Below are 22,374 nucleotides of genomic sequence, written 5' to 3' on the forward strand. Positions count from 1 at the left end.
TTCCCTGATCCCAAATCTTGCCACCACGTTACTAATGGCATATTTACAGTCATTCCATTTACTTAGGGAGTTCCCTAGTAGCTCAGATGGTAAAGAATCTGCCTGCAATGCAGGAGACCCGGGTTCGATCCCTGGATGGGGAAGATCCCCTGGCAAATGGCAATGGCTACCCACTCTAGTAATCTTACCTGGGGAATCCCATGGACAGAGGAGCCTGATGGGCTACAGACCATGGGGTTGCAAAAAGTTGGATGCCTTTTACTCAATACATCATGTCTGACTATCAGGAAAAATTTATAGGATGTATCAAAAGCAAAAAACCCTACATAATTGGAAAAGGCAGAGCAAGCATCAGAAAGAAACAGACATGGCAGGGATGTTGGAATTGTCAGACAGGGAATTTAAAACAAATCTGATTAATATGCTAAAAGCTCTAATGGATAATATAGATAGTATGCAAAAACAGATGGGCAGTGCAAACTCACATGAAGCATTCACCAGAACTGACCACATTTGGAACCATAGAATGCATCTTAACAAATTTAAATGAAAAGAAATTACATAGTATCTGCTGTCAGGCCACAGTAGAATTAAACTTGAAATTAATAACACAAAGCTAACTGGAATATCCCAGTATACATGGAGATTAAACAGTATGCTTTTAGATAACACATTGGGCAAACATGAAATCTCAAGAGAAATTTATAAATATTTTGAATGAAATAAAACATACCTTATCAAAACTTGTGGGATGCAGCAAACATAGAGCCTAGAGGGTAATTTATAGCATTGAATGCAGTTATTAGAAAGAATAAAGATCTAAAATCTAAAATCTAAAATTTTCACCTTAGGAAACCAGAAACAGAAGAACAAATTAAATCCAAAGTAAGCAGAATGGACATAACTCTTAAGAGTCAGAGGGAAAATAATGAAATTGAAAATAGGAAATCAATAAAATCAGTGAGCCCAAAAGCTAGTTCATTCTAAAGATCAACAAAATTGATATACTTCTTGCTATTTATCTAGAAAAAAAGAAATAGAACACAAATTACTCATACCAGAACAAAAAGAGGAGGCATTATTATAGATCCCATGGACTTTAAAAGATCTTAAAGCAATAGTATAACATCTATGTCCACAGATAACCTAGAGGAAATGGACCAATATCTTGGAAGACACAAGGTTTCAAAACTCACACAAGAAGATATAGAGAATCTGACTAGACCTGTATCTAGTAAAGAAATTGAGTTGATAATAACCTTCCAAAACAGAGGTCACCTGGCCTAAAAAGGTTCACTGGTAAATTCTGCCAAACACTTAAGGGAGAAATTCTATCAATTCTCTACCATCTGTTTCAGAAACTAGCAGCAGAGAAAATACTTCCTAACTCATTGTATGAGGTCAGCATTACCTTAAAATCAAAACCAGACAAAAATATTACAAAAAAGTATGCATGCGTGCATGCTAAGTTGCTTCAGTTGGGTCCAACTCTGTGCAATCCCATGGACTGTAGCCCACCAGGCTCCTCTGTCCATGGGATTCTCCAGGCAAGAATACTGGAGTGGGTTGCTATGCCCTTCTCCAGGGGATCTTCCCCACCCAGAGATTGAATCTGTCTCTTAAGTCTTCTGTACTGGCAGGCAGGCCCTTTAAAGCTAGTGCCACCTGGGAAGCCTACAAAAAATGTATACTACACACCGATTTCTCTCATGAACATAGATGTAAGAATCCTCAACAAAACATTAGGAAAATGAATCCAACAATGTACAAAAAGAATTGTACACCACAACCTAGTGTGATTTATCCTAGAAACGCAAGACTTGTTCAACACTTGAAAATCAATTAATCACATCAATAGGATAAAAAAAATTACAAGATTGTATCAATTAGTGTTAGAAAAAGCATTTGACAAAAAATTCAATAACCCTTGGCATTAAAAAAAAAAAACTATCATCTAACTACAAATAGAGGGAGCTTTCTTAAATTGATACAGAATGTTTACAAAAATTGGATAAACTATTGGTATCATTCTATTTTTTAGTGAACTTTTTTATTTTGAGATAATTTTAGATACACATACAGTCATAAGTAATGATATTGAAAAGTCCTATGTACCTTTCACCCAGATCTCACCAGTGATAATATTATATCTTGCAACATCATAGCCAGGATACTGATATTTACGGTCAAGATACAGAATACTTCCAACACTGCAAAGATCCTTACTATTTTCCTTTTATAGCTACATCTATTTTCCCTCATCCCCATCTATTCTTTAATCCCTGGCAACCAAGGATGCATTTGCATTTGCATTTCTATAATGCTCACATTTCAAGAATTTTATATAAATGGAATTACATAGTATGTAGACTTTGGGATTGGATTTTTCACTCAGTAGAATACTAACGACATTTATCTAGGTTGCTGTATGTATTGAGAATTTCTTCATTTTTGCTGCTGAATAATATTCAATGGAGTGGATTTACCACAGTTTGCTTAAGCACTCACCCACTGAAGGATGCCTGGGTTGTTTTCAGATCTGGGCTATTACAGATAAAGCTGTTACAAATATTCTTATACAGGTTTTCTTCTGAACATAAATGTTCATTTTCTGGGATAAATGTTCAGGAGTGCAATTGCTAGGTCTTATGGTAGTTGCATGCTTAGTTTTTGATGAATAAAGAAGTCTTGATTTTTTAAAAATGAAAAAGAGAGGAAAAGGTTTAAAGAATTAGATGGTGATTATTTTGATAATGTTGATGGAAAAGTACTTTTTTGAATTTTTGTGCCAATTATAATACATTGTGTATAAACAAGACACAATATGTTTAATTTTATTAAAAACATTTGCTATCACTTAAGTATAGACAATCAACAAAACAATAAATTAAGCTCTGATTTATAGCATGTGCCAATCTCCATGGTGTAAATACACCTACTGTGGTCTATTTCAAGCTATCAATGGTTTGTCACTGAAAGTGTAGTTGAGAAGAGATACTCAAGAGCAAGCATTATTTACTATTTCCACCAAACAACCATCACAGACATAACCTCTCATTTATATAAGTTAGTTAATTTTTAATAATGGCTGGCAAACCAGCTTGCAAAGTTCCCCTAAATTTAGCAGTCAGCTTTTAAGTACTGATATGAGTTGGCTTCAGAAAACTACTTAATGTTTCTCTCTCCTTGAACCTCCCTATTTTTTCCCCACATTTTCTGTGTATTTAGTCCAATTACCTAAAAACACTATACTTAATTTTTCTACCAGCTTAGCTCTTAAAGAAGTCTAGTTCTTTTCCCCAGGCAATAATTTTACCAGGAACTGTTCCTTTTAAAATCGTTTATTTTTTGTTTTTTTCTTGATAATATGGCTAATAAATATTCACTCTAGAAAATTTGGAAATATGAAGAGGAACATAAAAATCATCACTAATTTTATCACTTCTTTGATAATTTCTAAATTATACTCGAACTTTATTCTATGCCTAGAATCCCATGAACAGAGGAGCCTGATAGGCTAGTCTTAGCTACGGAGAGCTAAATAATAATTTTGATTTAAATAATTTCTTCTTTAACCTAAAACTCTTACTTCCCCCATATTTCTTCCAATAGTCCTGAGATTAATTTTGCAGCAACTTGCCTATCTCTAGTGTTGGAAAATCCCGTGGAGAAGGGTATGGCTACCCACTCCAGTATTCTTGCCTGGGGAATCCCCATGGACAGAGGAGCTTGGCAGGCTACAGTCCCTGGGGTCACAAAGAGTCAGAAATGACTGACTTTCACTTTTGTGGTTGGGAATGGCCAAGTGACCAACATCAGGCCAATGAATCAAATGGGTAGGCATGGAGATGTTATTCTAGGAAAACTTTTAATTTTCCTGATGAAAGCTAGTTGATGTATAGCATAAATGTGATTTCTCCATTTTCCTGTCTTAAAAATGTATCTGGCGCTGCCCGAGGCGCCTAGAATGGATGGGGTATCAAACACCAAGGAAAAGGCTGAATCTCAGAAATGCCAACCTTGACAGCTCTGAGCTCCTGAAAGGAGGCCAGAAGCTTCTTACCTTCCAGAATTCTTTTTAAGAGAGGAGAAAAGACTTGTAAGTTTAATCCACTCTTAATAAGGTATTCCTCCCTAATACGCCTATCTCTCTTGGTGCTTGCTTTCCCTTTTACAGCCTAAACTACAGTCAGGCTGAGTTATACCCTTTGATGCTTCCAAGCTTTGCTCCTGTGACCCCTCTTGACTGTGTGCTTTTTCTCCTTGATTACTTGGCTTTCAGAATAAGATAAAGTAGCATTTTCCACATAACTGTTTAGACTCTTCATTGATCCCCTGTCCCTGTAGGTTTGAAAAGTTCTCTTTGGGTCTTTGTTGTACCTTGTATCTTCCTCTACCACACAGTCTATTGCATCCACATTTGTTTATATCTGCATCTCTTCAAATTTCCTTTGGCACAGAGTTCCTCAACCCTTTTTGAAAATTATTGCCCTCCTAAGAATTCTTTCTGGACAGATTTCGCCCCCAGCTGTCCCTTTCTCCCCATGAAGTTGTAATGCCAACAGTATACTCCGTGATTCTTTATTGAATGCACTGTGTTTTATACATAAAGTAGAACAAGATTTTTCCACTCCCAGAAGAACTGATTTTTATCCCTTTTGGGAGAATAATGTTCCTGTTGAGAATACATGCTGTAGCACAGAACCTAATTCTATTATGCATTTTGTGGCATTTGTTGAATTGCCTACAGGGGAGAAGCCTAGCAGGCTACAGTCCATGGGGTCACAAAGAAACGCGATTTAGCAACTGAACAGCAATAAGATTTTCAGAGCCACTGGGATAGAACAGTACAAATGAAGATTATCTCAATTGGGTTGTGTTAAGGGCTGAATTGTATTCCCCCTACCCCATAATTCATATGTTAAAGTCCTAACCCCCAGTATTTCAGAGTATGACAATTTGGAGATAGGGCCTTTAAAGACATTATTAAGGTAAAACAAAGCTAGGTGAATGGACCCTAGTCTTATGTGACTCATAGGAAGGGGAGATTAGGACTCAAACACACAGAGGAAAGACCCAGTGAAGACACAGGGAGAAGTCTGTCATCTACAAGTCAAGGAAAAAGGCCTTAGGAAAAAAATCAACCCTGCCAACATCTTGTTCTTGGACTTCTGGCTTTTAGGATTGTGAAAAGCAAAATAGTGTTGCTTAAGCCACCCGGTCTGTGACACTTTGCTATGGCAGCCCTGGTAGACTGATACAGGCTGAGTATCCAGAGAGGGGCGTCTTGCTCTCTGACAGCAGGATTAATTTTGCTTAGTGTCTGTGAAATGGAGAGGTGTTAACAGTGGTTCAGAGAAGCTCTTAGCTAAGGAAGGTTATTATACTGGGATATGGTCTCAGTTTTGGCTCTAAGGTACTCTCACTGCAAAGATAAATTGACATTTGTGGCCGTTTTCTGAGGTGAATTTTTATGGTGAATTTTGACACCTCAATCCACTTAAATTGGGTCCCTTAAATGCTGCCAGAGTGGAGATTGTTTTTGGTCAGCTTTTCTTTCACAGTCCCCCAAGGGTCGAACCCAGTGCTTTGGAGAACAGGTAAAACTACCAGGTTTAAAGGGAAGGCCAATAGTCCAATAGCTGAAAGGGATGAAAGCATTCTCTTTTCCTTAAAACCCAGAGCAGAGACAGAACATACAGCATCTTCCAAAAGTCTGGAAATTGTCCTTTATGGAAGTTATGTGTGTTTACTTGAAATCTGCATTTGTAAGGCTCTTTTTTGAATGTGGGTTTTCTCCAGAGAGTGTCTCTGGTGGTTAAAGGCCTTTGGCATAAGACAGGCCTTGGTTTATCACCTCATTTGGCACTAGTTGGTTGTGTGAGCACTTAAGAAGCTGTTTAAACTTTATATTCTTTTTTATTATTTCTAAAATCGTGATCCTGATAAGACACGTCTTACGGAGTTTTGTAAGGACTAATTATGTTAATGTTCACAAAGCATCCGGCCTGACTAAGTGCTCCATGGCGCTTGTGTGCTGGGCTAATACTAAATGGTAATTAATAAAAGTAGCATAAAATATCAGAGACCATTTTGATCACAGAGGTGAAAGAAAGTGACTTTTTTATTTAGCAAGCACTGTTCAAGAAGGATGCACAGAAAAGGCATGTATTTACAGCCAGCAGTATGTCAAACTCTCCTAAGTGTGAGACAGTCAGCTCTTATTATATCAAGGACAGAACCCAATGATGCTAAAATAGACTCATGCTTGACATATCTTTGGTTGGCCTGGATTTGTTTGTTCTCTTTATTAGCAGCTGATTATGTTTTTCCTTAACACAAGTTTTTTAATTTTGTTCCCTGTTATTCAGAAAGGATTCCGTCTGGGCTCTCTGACCTGCCTTCCTGCCCACTTGAGTCTCTTTGGTGGTGGAGTCTGGTGGTGAAGGTTTTAGTCTTCCATTCTGCCAGCTTTCAGGACTGGAGCAACTTCTTGCATACTTGTCAGCCATTTTCTGTTTTTTAAAGCTCACAGGGAAGCTCAATTTAATTTCATTGCTTTTTGATCTTAAATAATATATCAAAGTAAGATAAGACATTAACTCTCATAACTGTATCTTAAGTAAGCAAAACTTTGCAGGCTATATAAATGATTATTTAATTGGACAGATTTGTCTAATATTTTTCATTGTCAGTATTCTGTGTCAACTATTTCACATTAAATTTTTTGCGTATTAATTTTATGTAACAATTTTGAAGAAGTAGATCAGGTGACATGCTATGGGTGGATGAAGAGATATATTTGTGTTTCTTAAATATTATGAAGGTATACATTTGTGTATATGTGTATATAAATATATACTTTCATATATGTCTACACATGTACATAGTGTACAATGTCGATTTAAAAAATAGTCACAACCTGAAAGTTGAGAGTTATGTTTTATTTGGGGAATATTTAGGACTTCAAACCCTGGAGAAGGAAATGGCAACCCACTCCAGTATTCCTGCCTGGAGAATCCCATGGACGGCGGAGCCTGGTGAGCTACAGTCCACGGGGTCACAAAGAGTCGGATACGACTGAGCGACTTCACTAGGACTTCAAAACCGGGAGATGGCATCTCAAGTGACCCTGAGATAATTTGCTCTGAGGAGGTGGGGGGAGGGGTCAGGTTACATAGAATTTTGCAACAAAGGGGATGTAGTCTGAACATCGGAAGTATTTGTGAATTCAAGAAAACCAGGCATCGTAAGTTAAGGGATTTAGTGCTTTTCTATGTATGGGAATTCTATGTATCTATTTCTGTTGTACATTTCTATGTATGGGAAATCTATGTATCTGTTTTGTATGTGTGGGCTTCTCTGATGGCTCAGCGGGTAAAGAATCCACCTGCAATGCAGGAGACACAAGAGATGTGGCTTTGATCCTTGGGTTGGAAAGATACTCTGGAGAAGGAAATGATAGCCTGTTCCAGTATTCTTGCTTGGAAAACCCCATGAATGGAGGAGCCTGGCGGGCTACAGCCCAAAGTGTCATATAGAGTTGGACACGACTAAGCACACAGGCACAGCATATATGGTAAGATGCAAAGTCTGGGCTTACTGACATCATTCCTTTCATAGACCCCTCAGCTGTCTGGGGCAGTGGGCTGTGTTGGTCACATCCTGAGTTCCTTGGGGCTCACCATGGGGAGTGGCTGCAGCCTTGTGGCTGCCAGATTGCTCAGGTAATCTTCTTCATCCTGAGAGCCCTTCGGGCTCAGGGGTTCACAGGTGGAGGGCTGGGATAGCTGACTGTGAAATGCTTCCTTACTAATATGGCAGGAAATACTCCATTTCTGGCAAGTACACAGAAAGTACGCAATGCATGTTTACTACACAAGGTATCAGTTGAGCTACATATCACTGCTATGTGTTTCATAGCTAATTGGTACTGAATGGAAATAAATCTAACCAAGAAAATTGTGATGTTAAAGAGTAGAGAGACAGCTGGGCCAGAGTGGAAACAATACTGAGTTTGAAGTCATTAGTGTTTGGGGGTTTAATGACCCTGGATTTGAAAAATAAGTATAGTATGTTTTTCATGAGTCATTTGAACATTCAATGTGAAAACAAAAGGTGGGAGCTTATTCACATATGATCTATTGCATGTCATTGCTGATAAAAAGCTTGTTAAATATGGGATGATATGTTCTACAGGAGGGACATTGAAGTAGGAAGTAGAAGAAAGTAACTCCCAAATAGCTACTATATGTATATATATGAGCTTACAATACATCTATTCCTTTTCCATGCCTCAGTCTTCCCATCTATACAAAACAAGTATGCGGAACAAAGGGTTTTCTAGGTCATATATAAGGACATTTCTCTTCTAGTGTTCAAAGGTTCTATCTTTGGTCTGTAGTATGTGTATTGGTGTGCAGTGACAGGTCATGTGACTGGGAGATTTTAAAAGGATGGAGGAGATGAAGGAGACCTCAGAATCAGAGGTATACACTGGTGTGGTTATACAGAAAGCATATAGGTCCTAGAATTTAGACTATTTAGGATCTAATCCAAGCTATGTATGTTAGGAGGACTCACTTGATTTCTCCAGGCTCACTTTTCTTATCTATAATTTGACTATTTCCTGTGACATGATTCCTATCTCATTCCACATTCAGCACTCATGGCATCCCTTAACAGTTGAGATAACAGGGTAATACAATAAAAAGAAATCAAACAGGCTCACAGATGCATTGTTTACGCTTATTGGTCATCTTACATCTTTTTTTATTCCGTGTCCCACAGTTTTACTGCCCAGTGTAACACAGCATCATGGTTGAGAGTGAGGGCTCTCGAGCCATTCTGCCTCAATTTGAATTTCAGCTTCATCACTTATGAGCATATGATGTGACTGGACATTTCACTTAAGCAATCTCTGCCTCATTTCTCTCATGTTTAAAGTAGCTATGATTATAGTACCACCTCCCAGGATTGTAATGAGGAGTAAATGAGTTAAAGCACAAAGAGCTTGGAATGAAGCTTGGTACATAAGTGCTTAATAAATACTAGCTATTATTGTGTCCTTTTCTAAATCCATTCTATACCCAGGCTTTGTTTTGAGCTAGGACATGGTTGTTTCACGCCCCTTCTGGGTATCTCCTTAATCTCTCCTAGGAATTTTGATGTAGGTGAGGAAAGAGAAGGGACAAGCATTATTGGCTAGAGACAGAGAATGAGACATGGATAAAAGATTAAGATGAATAGTCTCTAAAATTGCCTGGAGGAAAATGAAAAATGAGAGGAATCACACTGCCCACATAGTTAATTTATATTGTTTGGCAATTCCATTGTATTTCTGGCAATCACTAATTTTCCTGACACAGATAAGGGGTATGGACTTGATCCTTCCATCATTCTTTCTCTTGATGCTATAATTCTTTCATTTAGTACAACATCTTTTGTGCTATGCACATGTAAATACATGTTATATAACATTATTTATTCTTATCGTCCAGAAGGTCAAATGTGTATCTCATCCATCTCACATGCATAAGAATCCCCAGCATACTGATATATGTATAAATATGGTCATGCGTGTGTTCTGAGTCACTCAGTCGTGTCTGACTCTTTGAGACCCCATGGACTGTAGCCCGCTAGGCTCCTCTGTCCATGGGATTTTCCTGGCAAGAATACAGGAGGGGGTTGCTATTCCCTTCTCCAGGGGATCTTCCCATCCCAGGCATCATACCCAAGCCTCCTGTGGCTCTGGTATTGCAGGCATATTCTTTCCCACTGAAGCCCCATCAAAATGCTCAGTACAGATTTATTGGCTAGTGCTCATGTTCAGTTGCTGAGTTGGGTCTGACTCCTGTGATCCCATAAACCATAGCCCAGCAGGGTCCTCTGTCCCAGGAATTATCCCAGCAAGAATACTGGAGTGGGTTGCCGTTTCCTCCTCCAGGGGATCTTTCTGACCCAGGGATCAAATCTGTGTCTCCCTTGTCTCCTACATTGGCAGAAAGCTTTACCACTGAGCCACCTAGGAAGCCCTTATTGACTAATACATTGGATAAAAATTATCCAACCGTCTCATGAAACCCTACATAAGCATATGTTTTAAATCACATTAAGTATAGATTATTTCCGATTTTTATTATTTCTACAGTGTCAAACATTCAGAAATCTATTCTTTAAGTGGATTTTTTTTTTTTGCAGCCACATAACAGACATAATAGTTCCCCTGCTTCTGTTTTCTACATAGAAATTTTCAAAGCGTTCTAATAATAAATCCTGCAAAAGGTTTTGACCGTAATGGCTTTTCAAAGCTTCCACACAAAGAAACTCAGTTAAGACCAGGCCATAAATAAGACCTCAGTGCTGAAGCAAAGGAAGGCCCTGTATATCTAAACCCATTAAATGAATCATTTATTTTGCTACTCATCTATCATGTTTTGAAGGTCACATAACAATGCTTATTTCTTATGGCCCATCGGCAAGCTGTAGAATCAGAGGCTGAACCAAGTCCTTGAGTCAAATACTTGTGATGGTTAATTGTATTTCCAGGACTAATACCTACAGTTATGTTCACTGGGTAAAATCAAATCTCATGCCCTGGGAGGGCACAGCACGCCTGCAAGAGCCGTAAAAGGATTTCTCCACATTGTATCTCGTCTCTGAATAGTTATGTCACATTGAAATATTTTTGGAACGTGGTCAGCCTTTTTGTCTCCTCAGATACATGCCTAGGAGATTTTTACAAGTTGGCATAATGGGTGGCTCAAGTGGTAAGAATCCACCTGCTAATGCAGGAGCCGCAGGAAACTAAGGTTCAATCCCCGGGTCAGGAAGATCCCCTGGAGGAGGACATGGCATCCCACTCCAGTATTCTTGCTTGGAAAATCTCATGGACAGAGGAGCCTGGTGGGCTACAGTCCACGGGATTGCAGAGTCGGACATGACTGAGCACGCACGCACTGCCACGGGGATGAGAGGATATGCCTCTGAAGCAGATGGAACTGGATTTGAAACTCTGCCCACTCACACAGTCCATCAGCAGACAAGTTGCTTGACTGCTCTGACCCTCCTTTTCCTTATCTATAAATTGCCTAATTCTATCTATCTTACAAGGTTGCTAGGAAGATTTAATGATTTAGAATAGATAAAATGATATCCGTGATGCCTGACACATAGTAGATTCTCTCAGTGTTTGTTAACATCCACCACACCAGGTTCCTTTTTACATCTGGAGTCACTTTTATTAGAATCCTTCCCGGAGCTGTGCAGGAGGGCCTCTGGCAATCCCAGCATGATTGTTCTTCACATTGCTCTATGTTCTACTTATTCTCTTGCATCTTTGTTAAAATTTATTAATTTACATAAAGTGCACAGATCTTATGTATATAAGTTGGTAGATTTTAACATTATACATATACTCATGTAAATACCACCTCAGTCAAGATACAGAAAACTTCCAGCATGTGGGAGGTTCTCCTATGCCTTCGTTTAGTCGATGACATGTGGGTTGCATCATTTGCAGCTCACAGTCCAAAATGAAAACCTAGGTCCCCTTGTTCAAGAACATTAAGGATTTCAGCATGGTGGAAGCAGAGCATTAAAGTAAGAAAAAGAGCTTTCTAAATGTGGAGCCTTATGACGCTTGCACCTGTGAAGGCTGCCCCAATCACATGCCCTGTCAACTGAGCTAACTATTATTCCAACTTTGATTGCTATCCAAAGATTTACTGTCACGTTATGTTCATACACTTTATATAAAAGATATTAAACAGTGCATACTCATTTGCATCTGTCCCTTTTTCCCTCAATATATCTATGAGAATATCCATGATGTCGCACATTTTAGTAGCTTTTTAAATTTTTCTTGCTGTGTATATTTCATTGCATGATAGTCAACTCCACTTTGTTTATCTCCTCTTCTGTTGATAGATGCTTGGATTGTGTCCAGTTTGGGGCTGCTATGAATAAAACTGCTTGTTTATGTCTTCAGGGGCTTACCAAGTAGCACTAGTGGCAAAGAACCAGCCTGCCAATGCAGGGGACATAAGAGTTGCTGGCTTGATCCTTGGGTTGGGAATATGCCTGGAGGAGGGCATAGTGACCCATTCTAGTGTTCTTACCTGGAGAATCCCATGGACAAAGGAACCTGGTGGGCTATAGTCCATAGGGTCACACAGAGTCGGACATGACTGAAATGACCTTTGTTTGGACATATGTACTTACTTCTCTTGCATGTATACTTAGGAGTGAAATTGATGAGTTATAGGGAGAACTCTGTAATAGGCACTTCATGTAAAATGATCATACATCAGGGAAATGAAAATTTAACCAATGCAGTATATTTATACATATATATGGAATTTAGAAAGATGGTAACGATAACCCTATATGCGAGACAGCAAAAGAGACACAGATGTAAAGAACAGACTTTTGGATTCTGTGGGAGAAGGTGAGGGTGGGATGATTTGAGAGAATAGCATTAAAACATGTATATTACCACATGTGAAATAGATCGACAGTCCAGGTTCAGTGGATGGGACAGGGTGCTCGGGGCTGGTGCACGGGGATGACCCTGAGGGACGGGATGGGGAACGAGGTGGGAGGGGGGTTCAGGATGGGGAACACATGTCCACCCATGGCTGATTCATGCCTGTGTATGGCAAAAACCACCACAATATTGTAAAGTAATTAGCCTCCAATTAAAATAAATTATTTAATTAAAGAAGGAAAATTTAATACCACAGTGAGATCTCACAAAAAAGCTTACCAGAATAGCTAAAATTAAGAAGACTGAAGAGCCCATATCATGTTGAGGATGTAGAAGAATTATAATTCTCATACCTGCTGGAGAGAGTATACATTTGTTCCATTGCCTTGGAAAACTTTTAGGCAGTGTTTGCCTAAGTTGCCTGTATATCTGACTTATGATTCAGTAGCTCTACTCCTGAATATATTTATTTTCTACCTTCTCTAGTCACTTTGAGGAAACTTCTAAAAAAGTTTCAACCTGATTCTTAGTTTATTAATATGCTGCCCTGGCCCTTTTCTGGGGAAGTCAAACAGTCACACCTAAGTTTCTAGTCATGATAACGAGGTGGTTTTCACATGCCAGCTTGAAAACTCCTCCTACATTACTTCAGTTCGTGCATTTGTAGGCAAGAGATGGGTCCAGGGAAAGAAGGCCTGATGGGATATCAGTAGGATGTCATTAAGAACTATCTTATATTTCCCATTTTTAAAAATAGCTTATTAGTGGATGAAGGCAGAAATAAGACACATAGGCAATGGGTGTTTTGTGAAATGAATGTTAGTTGGCCTCAGATATATTCCCTTTGAGATCTGACTGCAAGCTGATATATAGAATGTATTCAGGAAGGTTCCCCCATCATCAAAGTGACATTTCAGTGTAGCAGGTCCAGTTTCATCCACTTCTTTAGCTCACTGGTTTCTAAAATCTAGTTCATAGAATCTGTCCTGTGTCCTGAGAATTTTAGGGAAGTCGTATTCCAATGGCATTACCCCTTGGAGATTCAGCTGACCTGGACTAGGACCCAGAATCCGCATTTTTTCAGAAGCTCTTCTGATGATTTAGCAGCCAACCCTAGGCAAGGCAGAACATGTTAGAACAACTAACAGAACCACTACCTATTCACCTGGAGCATAGGGACTCCACCGAGTTTTCCCAACTCCCTTCCCAGATGGCTGAACCATTTTCTTACTCTCTGTGAAAGGCAAAAATTAAAGTCCTAAGAATAGATATATGTCACCATTCACCTAACAAGAGTATAATCCATTTTCTTTGGCAGGACCCACTTACTGGGACAGATCACTCTTGAATAATAAGTGCTTAAACTCTTAAGCTAATCACCTTGCCCTTGGCCCTCTCAAGTGTCTTTGTCAGAGCCAACCTCTGCAGGTGAGCCAGGTAATAATGACCACCATCTATTGTACACTTGACAGCACGGCGATCAAACCAGTCAATGCTAAAGGAAATCAAACCTGAATGTTCATTGGAAGGACTGATGTTGAAGCTGAAACTCCAATACTTTGGCCACCTGATGCGACGAGCTGACTCTTTGGAAAAGACCCTGATGCTGGGAAAGATTGAAGGCAGAAGAAGAAGGGGATGGCAGAGGATGAGACAGTTAGACAGCATCACTGACTCAATGGACATGAATCTGAGCGAATTCAGGGAGATAGTGAAGGACAGGGAAGCCTGGTGTGCTGTAGTCCATGGGGTGGCAAAGAGTTGGGCATGACTTAGTGACTGAACAACAAAATTGTACATTTACTATGGCTGAATTTCTCTGCACATTTATTATCTAATTTAATCCATACAGCAATTTTGGCAAGCTCTATACTATCATAATGCTTATTTTCTAAGAGAAAACAAAGGCCTAGAACTCCTAGGTAACTTGCCTAATATATCCATTTGAATGCAGAGTTCCAAAGAATAGCCAGGAGAGATAAGAAAGCCTTCTTCAGCAATCAATACAAAGAAATAGAGGAAAACAACAGAATGGGAAAGACTAGAGATCTCTTCAAGAAAATTAGAGATACCAAGGGAACATTTCATGCAAAGATGGGCTCAGTAAAGGATAGAAATGGTAGGGACCTAACAGAAGCAGAAAATATTAAGAAGAGGTGGCAAGAATACACAGAAGAACTATACAAAAAAGATCTTCATGACCCAGATAATCATGATGGTGTGATGACTCACCTAGAGCCAGACATCCTGGAATTTGAAGCCAAGTGGGCCTTAGGAAGCATCACTACGAACAAAGCTAGTGGAGGTGATGGAATTCCAGTTGAGCTATTTCAAATCCTGAGAGATGATACTGTGAAAGTGCTGCACTCAATATGCCAGTGAATATGGAGAACTCAGCAGTGGCCACAGGACTGGAAAAGGTCAGTTTTCATTCCAATCCCAAAGAAAGGCAATGCCAGAGAATGCTCAAACTACCACACAATTGCACTTATCTCACACTCTAGCAAAGTACTGCTTAAAATTCTCCAAGCCAGGCTTCAGCAATACGTGAACCGTGAACTTCCAAATGTTCAAGCTGGTTTTAGAAAAGGCAGAGGAACCAGAGATCAAATTGCCAACATCTGCTGGATGATCGAAAAAGCAAGAGAGTTCCAGAAAAACATTTATTTCTGCTTTATTGACTATGCCAAAGCCTTTGACTGTGTGGATCACAATAAACTGTGGAATATTCTGAGAGAGATGGGCATACCAGACCACCTGACCTGCCTCTTGAGAAACCTGTATGCAGGTCAGGAAACAACAGTTATAACTGGACATGGAACAACATACTGGTTCCAAATAGGAAAAGGAGTGCGTCAAGGCTGTATATTGTCACCCTGCTTATTTAACTTATATGCAGAGTACATCATGAGAAACACTGGACTGGAGGAAGCACAAGCTGGAATCAAGATTGCTGGGAAAAATATCAATAACCTCAGATATGCAGATGACACCACCCTTATGGCAGAAGGTGAAGAGGAACTAAAAAGCCTCTTGATGAAAGTGAAAGAGAGTGAAAAAGTTGGCTTAAAGCTTAACATTCAGAAAACTAAGATCATGGCATCCGATTCCATAATTTCATGGCAGATACATGGGTAAACAGTGGAAACAGTGTCAGACTTAATTTTTCTGGGCTCCAAAACCACTGTAGATGGTGATTGCAGCCATGAAATTAAAAGATGCTTACTCCTTGGAAGGCAAGTTATGACCAACCTAGACCTTTGCCAACAAAGGTCCGTCTGGTTAAGGCTATGGTTTTTCTAATAGTCATGTATGGATGTGAGAGTTGGACTATAAGGAAAGCTGAGAGCCAAAGAATTGATGCTTTTGAACTGTGGTGTTGGAGAGGACTCGAGAGTTCCTTGGACTGCAAGGAGATCCAACCAGTCCATCCTAAAGCAGATCAATCCTGGGTGTTCGTTGGAAGGACTGATGCTGAAGCTGAAACTCCAGTACTTGGCCACCTGATGCAAAGAGCTGACTCATTGGAAAAGACCCTGATGCTGGGAAAGATTGAGGACAGGAGCAGAAGGGGATGACAGAGGATGAGATGGCTGGATTGCACCATCGATTCGATGGACATGGGTTTGGGTGGACTCCAGGAGGTGGTGATGGACAGGGAGGCCTGGCGCGCTGTGGTTCATGGGGTCGTGGGGAGTTGGACATGACTGAGCGACTGAACTGAACTGAACTGAAAGAATGGGAGAGCTGTAACACTGCACAACTCTTACCCTTTGGGGTGGGTGTTTGTGGGGTTACTAAGGACCAACCGGATGTGGACACAAACCTTTCTGATTTTTGAGATCCTTACCTCTTTTGCCCCCCTACTAAAACACATTGTTTAGGTAATAACATGTATTGCATTAGAACCTAGATTTTATTTGACGTATTATAATATGTGAGTTGCAGTTCTGGGCCACCAAGGATAGGGGTCTTCACACTCTGTTGCAGAGCTGATCTGTTTTCCACTAGGCATGTGAAGCACAGGGATCAGGGGTCATTTCATAACGAAGTCCTGTTGAGGGCGATACATAAATCAAATTGCTCTTCTTAGTTATGTTTTCCTGATGCCCACAGCAGTTTGACCTAAATGAATAGATAATTATTCAGGCTGTTATAAACATTCCGATCCATTTGGTGTTCCCTTTATTAAATGAAACAAGTCCTTTTATTCCTTTTCTGATACTGCCTGTTAATAGAATAATCTCAAAGCTATTAGCATTTAAAGAGGAATTAGACAAAGATGGCCTGAATTGTCCGTTCTCCTGGCTCTTGGTGCTCATGGGACCCTTGCTTTAGCTAATTAGCCTGAAATGAATATTAAGTGCATTGATCTCTATCAAGCTCATCCTGGAAGGAAAGCTTTTGTGAAAGTCATTTCAGTTGCAGACTTAGGTTGCTCACACTTAAGCATCCAGCCCAAAACAATAGGCACTGGGAACGTTCCAGAATTGAAACAAAACAAAATAAAATGTATAAAAGATAACATGGGAAAGACTCTGAGATTTCTTGAAATGCCCTTCCTTAAGCCCCAAACTCACATGATTTATTTCTATGACAAGGAACAGAAAAAGTTTAAAATCCCTTTCCTTTTTCTCCTATCTCCCAGGAGCTCATAAGAACTGTGCCTTGAGGCACAGCATAAGGAATAAGTGTTCTGCTCTGAAAACAGACAGACCTGGATTTAGATCCTAACATAGACCTGTGTAAACTGTAGGACCTTGGGCAAATAGTCTCCTTAAGCTTACGTCTGCATATCTCTAAAAGAATCAAATTCTTAAAACATGTTCCTTAGGCTATAGTGTTGTGAATGGATATAGTAAAATCATTCAACAAATACTAGTTACTATTAATAATAAGGATTGGGATAAGCATTCTGGGACAAGGCCTCAAATATTAGCAAGATTCTCACTGTTGCCATTTAAATGTCAAAATGACCAGAAGTGAGAAGAGAACATTTTCTTCCGTCTGTTTGAGTGTCAGGGTGATGTGACAGTGTAGTCAGAATAAAAATTGAAGTTTGGTGACAATAAAAGCCTAAATATGGATCCACATTCTGTCTCTGATTTAGGGCACTTTGCTTACACTCTTTGAAGTCCAAAGTCTTTATCTGTAAAATGGAGATGGTTGCACTTACCTCCGAGTACTGTATTGTCTGGATTTCACAAGAAAGTATTCATCAAACGCCTCGCACGCTAATTACGCTCAGTATGTTGTGGTTCTGTTTTCCTTTTCCTTTCCTGGCCAGGTTTGATTATTTTTCCCATTGACAGAGCTGAGAGAGGAAACGGAAATGAAATGGTCAGGGGCAGTCAGCACACCTGGGTGCAAGAGGGGGCTGCAGGAAACCAACCACTGGTCAGATACAAAAGGAAGGTCACGTTCAACTTTATAAATCCAGTTTCTCTTACTCCTCCACACCACCCCAGGAGCCAGCTGGAATGATAACTCCCAACAGTTGAGAAACCAGAAACTTTTTCAAGCAAAACCACTCCACACACACACACTTACACACATGTACTCAAAAACGAGTTCGCTTTTGTGGAGTCGTTTTCCCATTTTTTGCCACTTCACTTTGATTCATAGAGACTGCTACTGCTAAGTCACTTCAGTCGTGTCCAACTCTGTGCTACCCCATCCCTGGGATTCTCCAGGCAAGAACACTGGAATGGGTTGCCATTTCCTTCTCCAATGCGTAAAAGTGAGAAGTGAAAGTGAAGCCACTCAGTCGTGTCCAACTCTTCGCGACCCCATGGACTGCAGCCCACCAGGTTCCTCCATCCATGGGATTTTCCAGGCAAGAGTACTGGAGTGGGGTGCCATTGCCTTCTCTGGATTCATAGAGAAAGACAGTGCAAATTCTGTTCTGCCGTCTAGGTCATACTTAGCTTTCTCTGCAGAAGGAAGAGTTGGTAAGAAAAGTGAAGGTGATGTTAGAACAACATATGCGTCTTTCTTGAGGCTGGGAAGGTGCTTTTTCTAATCAACAGTGACAAGTCTGGAGCCGGCACCTCCAGACATGTCTCCTTAAGCTTCCAGCTGGGGAAAGCCACGTGGGCTGGGTGGAGGTGGGGGCCTCCCTGCAGAGGACCTGACTTGGATTCCTGTACTTCCTCAGCCTTCTCAATCCTCTAACCACTGCTCGGAGCATCACGGGCTCCGGAGCCCTCCTGCTGGAGCTGCGGGGCAGCTGCTGATCCTTTCATTCCCCCCATCATTTGAGTCACACGTGTCTCAGTCACAGTAAGACACCTGCACCAGCATCACCCTTGTCGCCATGACAACCAGCGCAGGCCGGGTATTAGGCAGGCATCACAGAGGGAGATCTATCCCTGCTCTCCTGCTGGTGGTGCTGCTCACATACAGTCCTGCTCACAGCCTCTGGGATGCTGTCCCGGTGGCCTTTTGCTTCCACTTCATGGGTAGATGGTGGGGGTAGGGCTGAAAGCTGAATTTCAGAAGCCACTCAGGTGTTGGAAAGCAAAGTTCCCAGCCACTTGGGAAGCAGCAGACCACCTTTTTTTTCACTGTTAGCTCTGTCTGAGCTGCAGTCTTTTTTAACACATGAGGTGCTTTCCTCATGAGCAGGAAGAGGAAAAAAAGAAATTCAATCAATTATTCATCGAGGCTTCCTGATGCTTAACAAGCCATTCGTCTCACAGGCCTCCACCTCCAACCACTACCTTCAAATGGACTGGTCTCAGCAGTAAGTCAAAGTGAAAAATACAGAATCTTTGGAATCAGAGGTTTAGATCCCAGCTCTACACCTCTCAAGCTACGTGCATTTTGTCAACTCCTGACCTCCCTGAGGTTCTCAAATTAGGTGCTGATTGCTGATTAGCAAATCTATCTTTGGTTCTTTTTGAGGGTGAAAAGATGGTGATAAATGTAATGTTCCCAGCACATCTATGGCCTAGATAGATGAATAACTGTGGCTGTTACTATATTACCAGGAACATAGAGGTAATAAGTTCAGATTAAGATTTGGAGCTTCTTAGTTTTAGAAATAGTGGAAATTGACAGAAAACATTCTCCCGGGAGACTCATCCCGGGAAGCAGCTAGTCCTTGAATCACAGTCATTCTCTCAGTGTGCACCTGGGACTTGGAGGATCAATATCTCCTGGGGGCTTGTTGAGGATGCAGATTCTGTGCCGTTTCATCACTAGGTCGTGTCCTTCTCTTTGTGACCCCATGAACTGTAGTCCACAGGCTCCTCTGTCTTTGGCATTCTTGTCACCACCCTATTGATCTACTAAATCAGAACTCTGGTGGTGGGGCTCAGCAATCTGTGTTTTAATAAGCCCCTATTTAAGAGAGAGACAGTCAACTGCTCTAACAGAAGTAGAGAACATTGAGCTCAGAGCTTCATGAGAAACAAGAGGGCATCTTGCTTGTTTTTATGTTTCCGGGGCTTACTAGAACAACCCACATGCTGTATTTGCTCTGCAAACTGAGTGAACGGTTCTCCTGCCGCCCTGCTCTTGTTGGTCTGTCATTGATTCACTATCACCCTCTTTTCTTTGTTCCTCATTCCCCATGCAACCAAAAGCCATCAGAGAAACTTGCCCACTCTCCCCACTTACAGTCCCTAAACTGTCTTGATATTTCCATTATAGAGTCAAAGACACTTGAAGGAACTATTAAATAGAGTTAAACAGGAATTAAATGCACTCAAACAGGAAACTTTACCTCTGACCTGACCTCCCAGAGCCTTTCGTTTTCAATCTGGGTCTGCACTATGCATGCAGGTACATGCTCAGGCATAACACTGCCTTCAGCACTGCTTAGCCCTGTGACCTTGGGCAAACTAACACCTCTCAGCCTGTTTTTTAAAAATCATTATTTAAATATTTTTATATTCAAAACATTATATACTTTGGTGTACAGATTGCAATAAACTGAGTAAAAAGATCTAACAGTAAACATTCAGAACATGGATTCTATTATTTTTATTATTTAAAGTGAAGGTTGATAGAAGGGACTTGAGGCTTTTTATTTTTGAAAAATATGCCCAAGTTATTTTTGAGTGGCGTAATCACTGAGCTAGTTATGACAGGGGAAGTCCCTCCTTGATCTATTATTTTTCCATAGAGGAAAAGTGTTACGAGGCAGTGTTTGCGAAATGGATAGACCTGCTTATAGAGGAGGCACTCAATCAGTATGAGCTCTTATTATTTTCTTTAGTATATGGATGATAACATTTTTGAAAATCTTAATTTTCCTTGCTCTCCAAGGGACTCTCAAGAGTCTTCCCCAGCACCACGGTAAGAGTGTTGATGTTGAGTAGATGCGATCGGGTGAATATAGGAATGTTAGAAGTACACAGGTGAGACACCTCCTTTGCACTATCATGTGAGCCTTCCTAGAAGATACAACCCTTGATACTATTTCATCCCTACACCCAGAGTGATTCTTCAACCACTCTGCTCCTCTACCCCAAACTGTTTATTGGATCCTCATTTTCTGAGTGAAAACCAAAATCCTAACAGTCACCTCATGATTTCCCTGGTGGCTCAGTCGGTAAAGAATCTGCCTGCAATGCGGAAGACCTGGATTTGATCCCTGGATTGGGAAGATCCCCTGGAGGAGGGCATAGCCACCCACTCCAGTATGTCTTGCCTGGAGAATCCCTGTGGACAGAGGAGCCTGGTGGGCTACAGTCCATAGGGTCACAAAGAGTCAGACATGACTAAGCGCAGCACAGCCTCTAACCTCAAGACACTCCTGGCCAGTCTGACCTCATGTCCTGCTACCTTCCTTCTCCTTCACTCTGCTTCAGACATGCCAGTTGTTTTGCTCTTTTCAGATCAGGCATGCTTTTGTCTTAAGGGCATGGCACTGATTGTCCCCTCTGGATGAATATTAATCTGCCAAATACATGTACTTCTAAGGTACTATATATATGTTTTTTGTTTATTATATGTTTTTGCTTATTTTTTTACTTTCTGTCTCCTTCTGGACTGGATGCTTCACAAAGGCAGGGATTGCTTTTGCTTGTTATTATTGGTGTTTTTTTTAAATGTTTTCAATTTACTGGACTAGTACCTGGCTCATAGTAGACACTCAGTAAATATACGCTGAATGAGTGAATGAATGAAAGGTGGATAAGATAACCACTCAATGACTCTCACTTGGGTGTCTTTTGAAACGGGGGTAGAAATTTGTTCATACAGGATTGTACATATTTTTTTGAAAAATGAATTCCGAGGGTTCTCCCAGAGCAAATGTGCACAGCTTTCAAGTTAAAACTGGATATTTGAGAATCTAAAATATTTTGACCTATTCTCACGAAAGAAAAGATAAGACTTCCTTCATGGAAAAAAATTTTCTGTTTAACAGCCTTCATACTTGACTAGAGGAAATTCTGATTGTGAGTTCATATTCACTTCTGAAAGATGTTGCAAGCTCCCATTGGGATTTGAGGAAAGATTTACCTATAAAAACAATTTAATAAAGAAATTTCCCAATGAAATGCTCACTGAAAACCAAGGTCTTCAAGATCTCATTAAATTGTTATGTGTACAATATGCTTCTTAACTGCCTGGGTCACTTTGCTGTCAGGGTACATCATGAGGGGAACATGATAAATCTCTTCAGTTTTTCTCCTGTCTCACCCCACGTCTCAAGCTAGAAAGATTGTCCTCCACCCAACACTGATCTAGGTGGGCTGACGGGCAACAATAGATGCTCAAAAGAAACAACAGGGACTCTTCTCACATGGAGTCTTTCTGAGATGTGAACACTGAGGACCTTGCGTCCTTGTTATGCTTTTATTGCTAAAGAAACTCTATTCCTTTCAAGTGTGGCTATATCGAAAAGAGGAACAATGTTGGGAAGCCATTGTTAT

The sequence above is a fragment of the Odocoileus virginianus genome, chromosome 10 (assembly GCF_023699985.2).
Source record: "Odocoileus virginianus isolate 20LAN1187 ecotype Illinois chromosome 10, Ovbor_1.2, whole genome shotgun sequence".
NCBI lineage: Eukaryota > Metazoa > Chordata > Mammalia > Artiodactyla > Cervidae > Odocoileus > Odocoileus virginianus.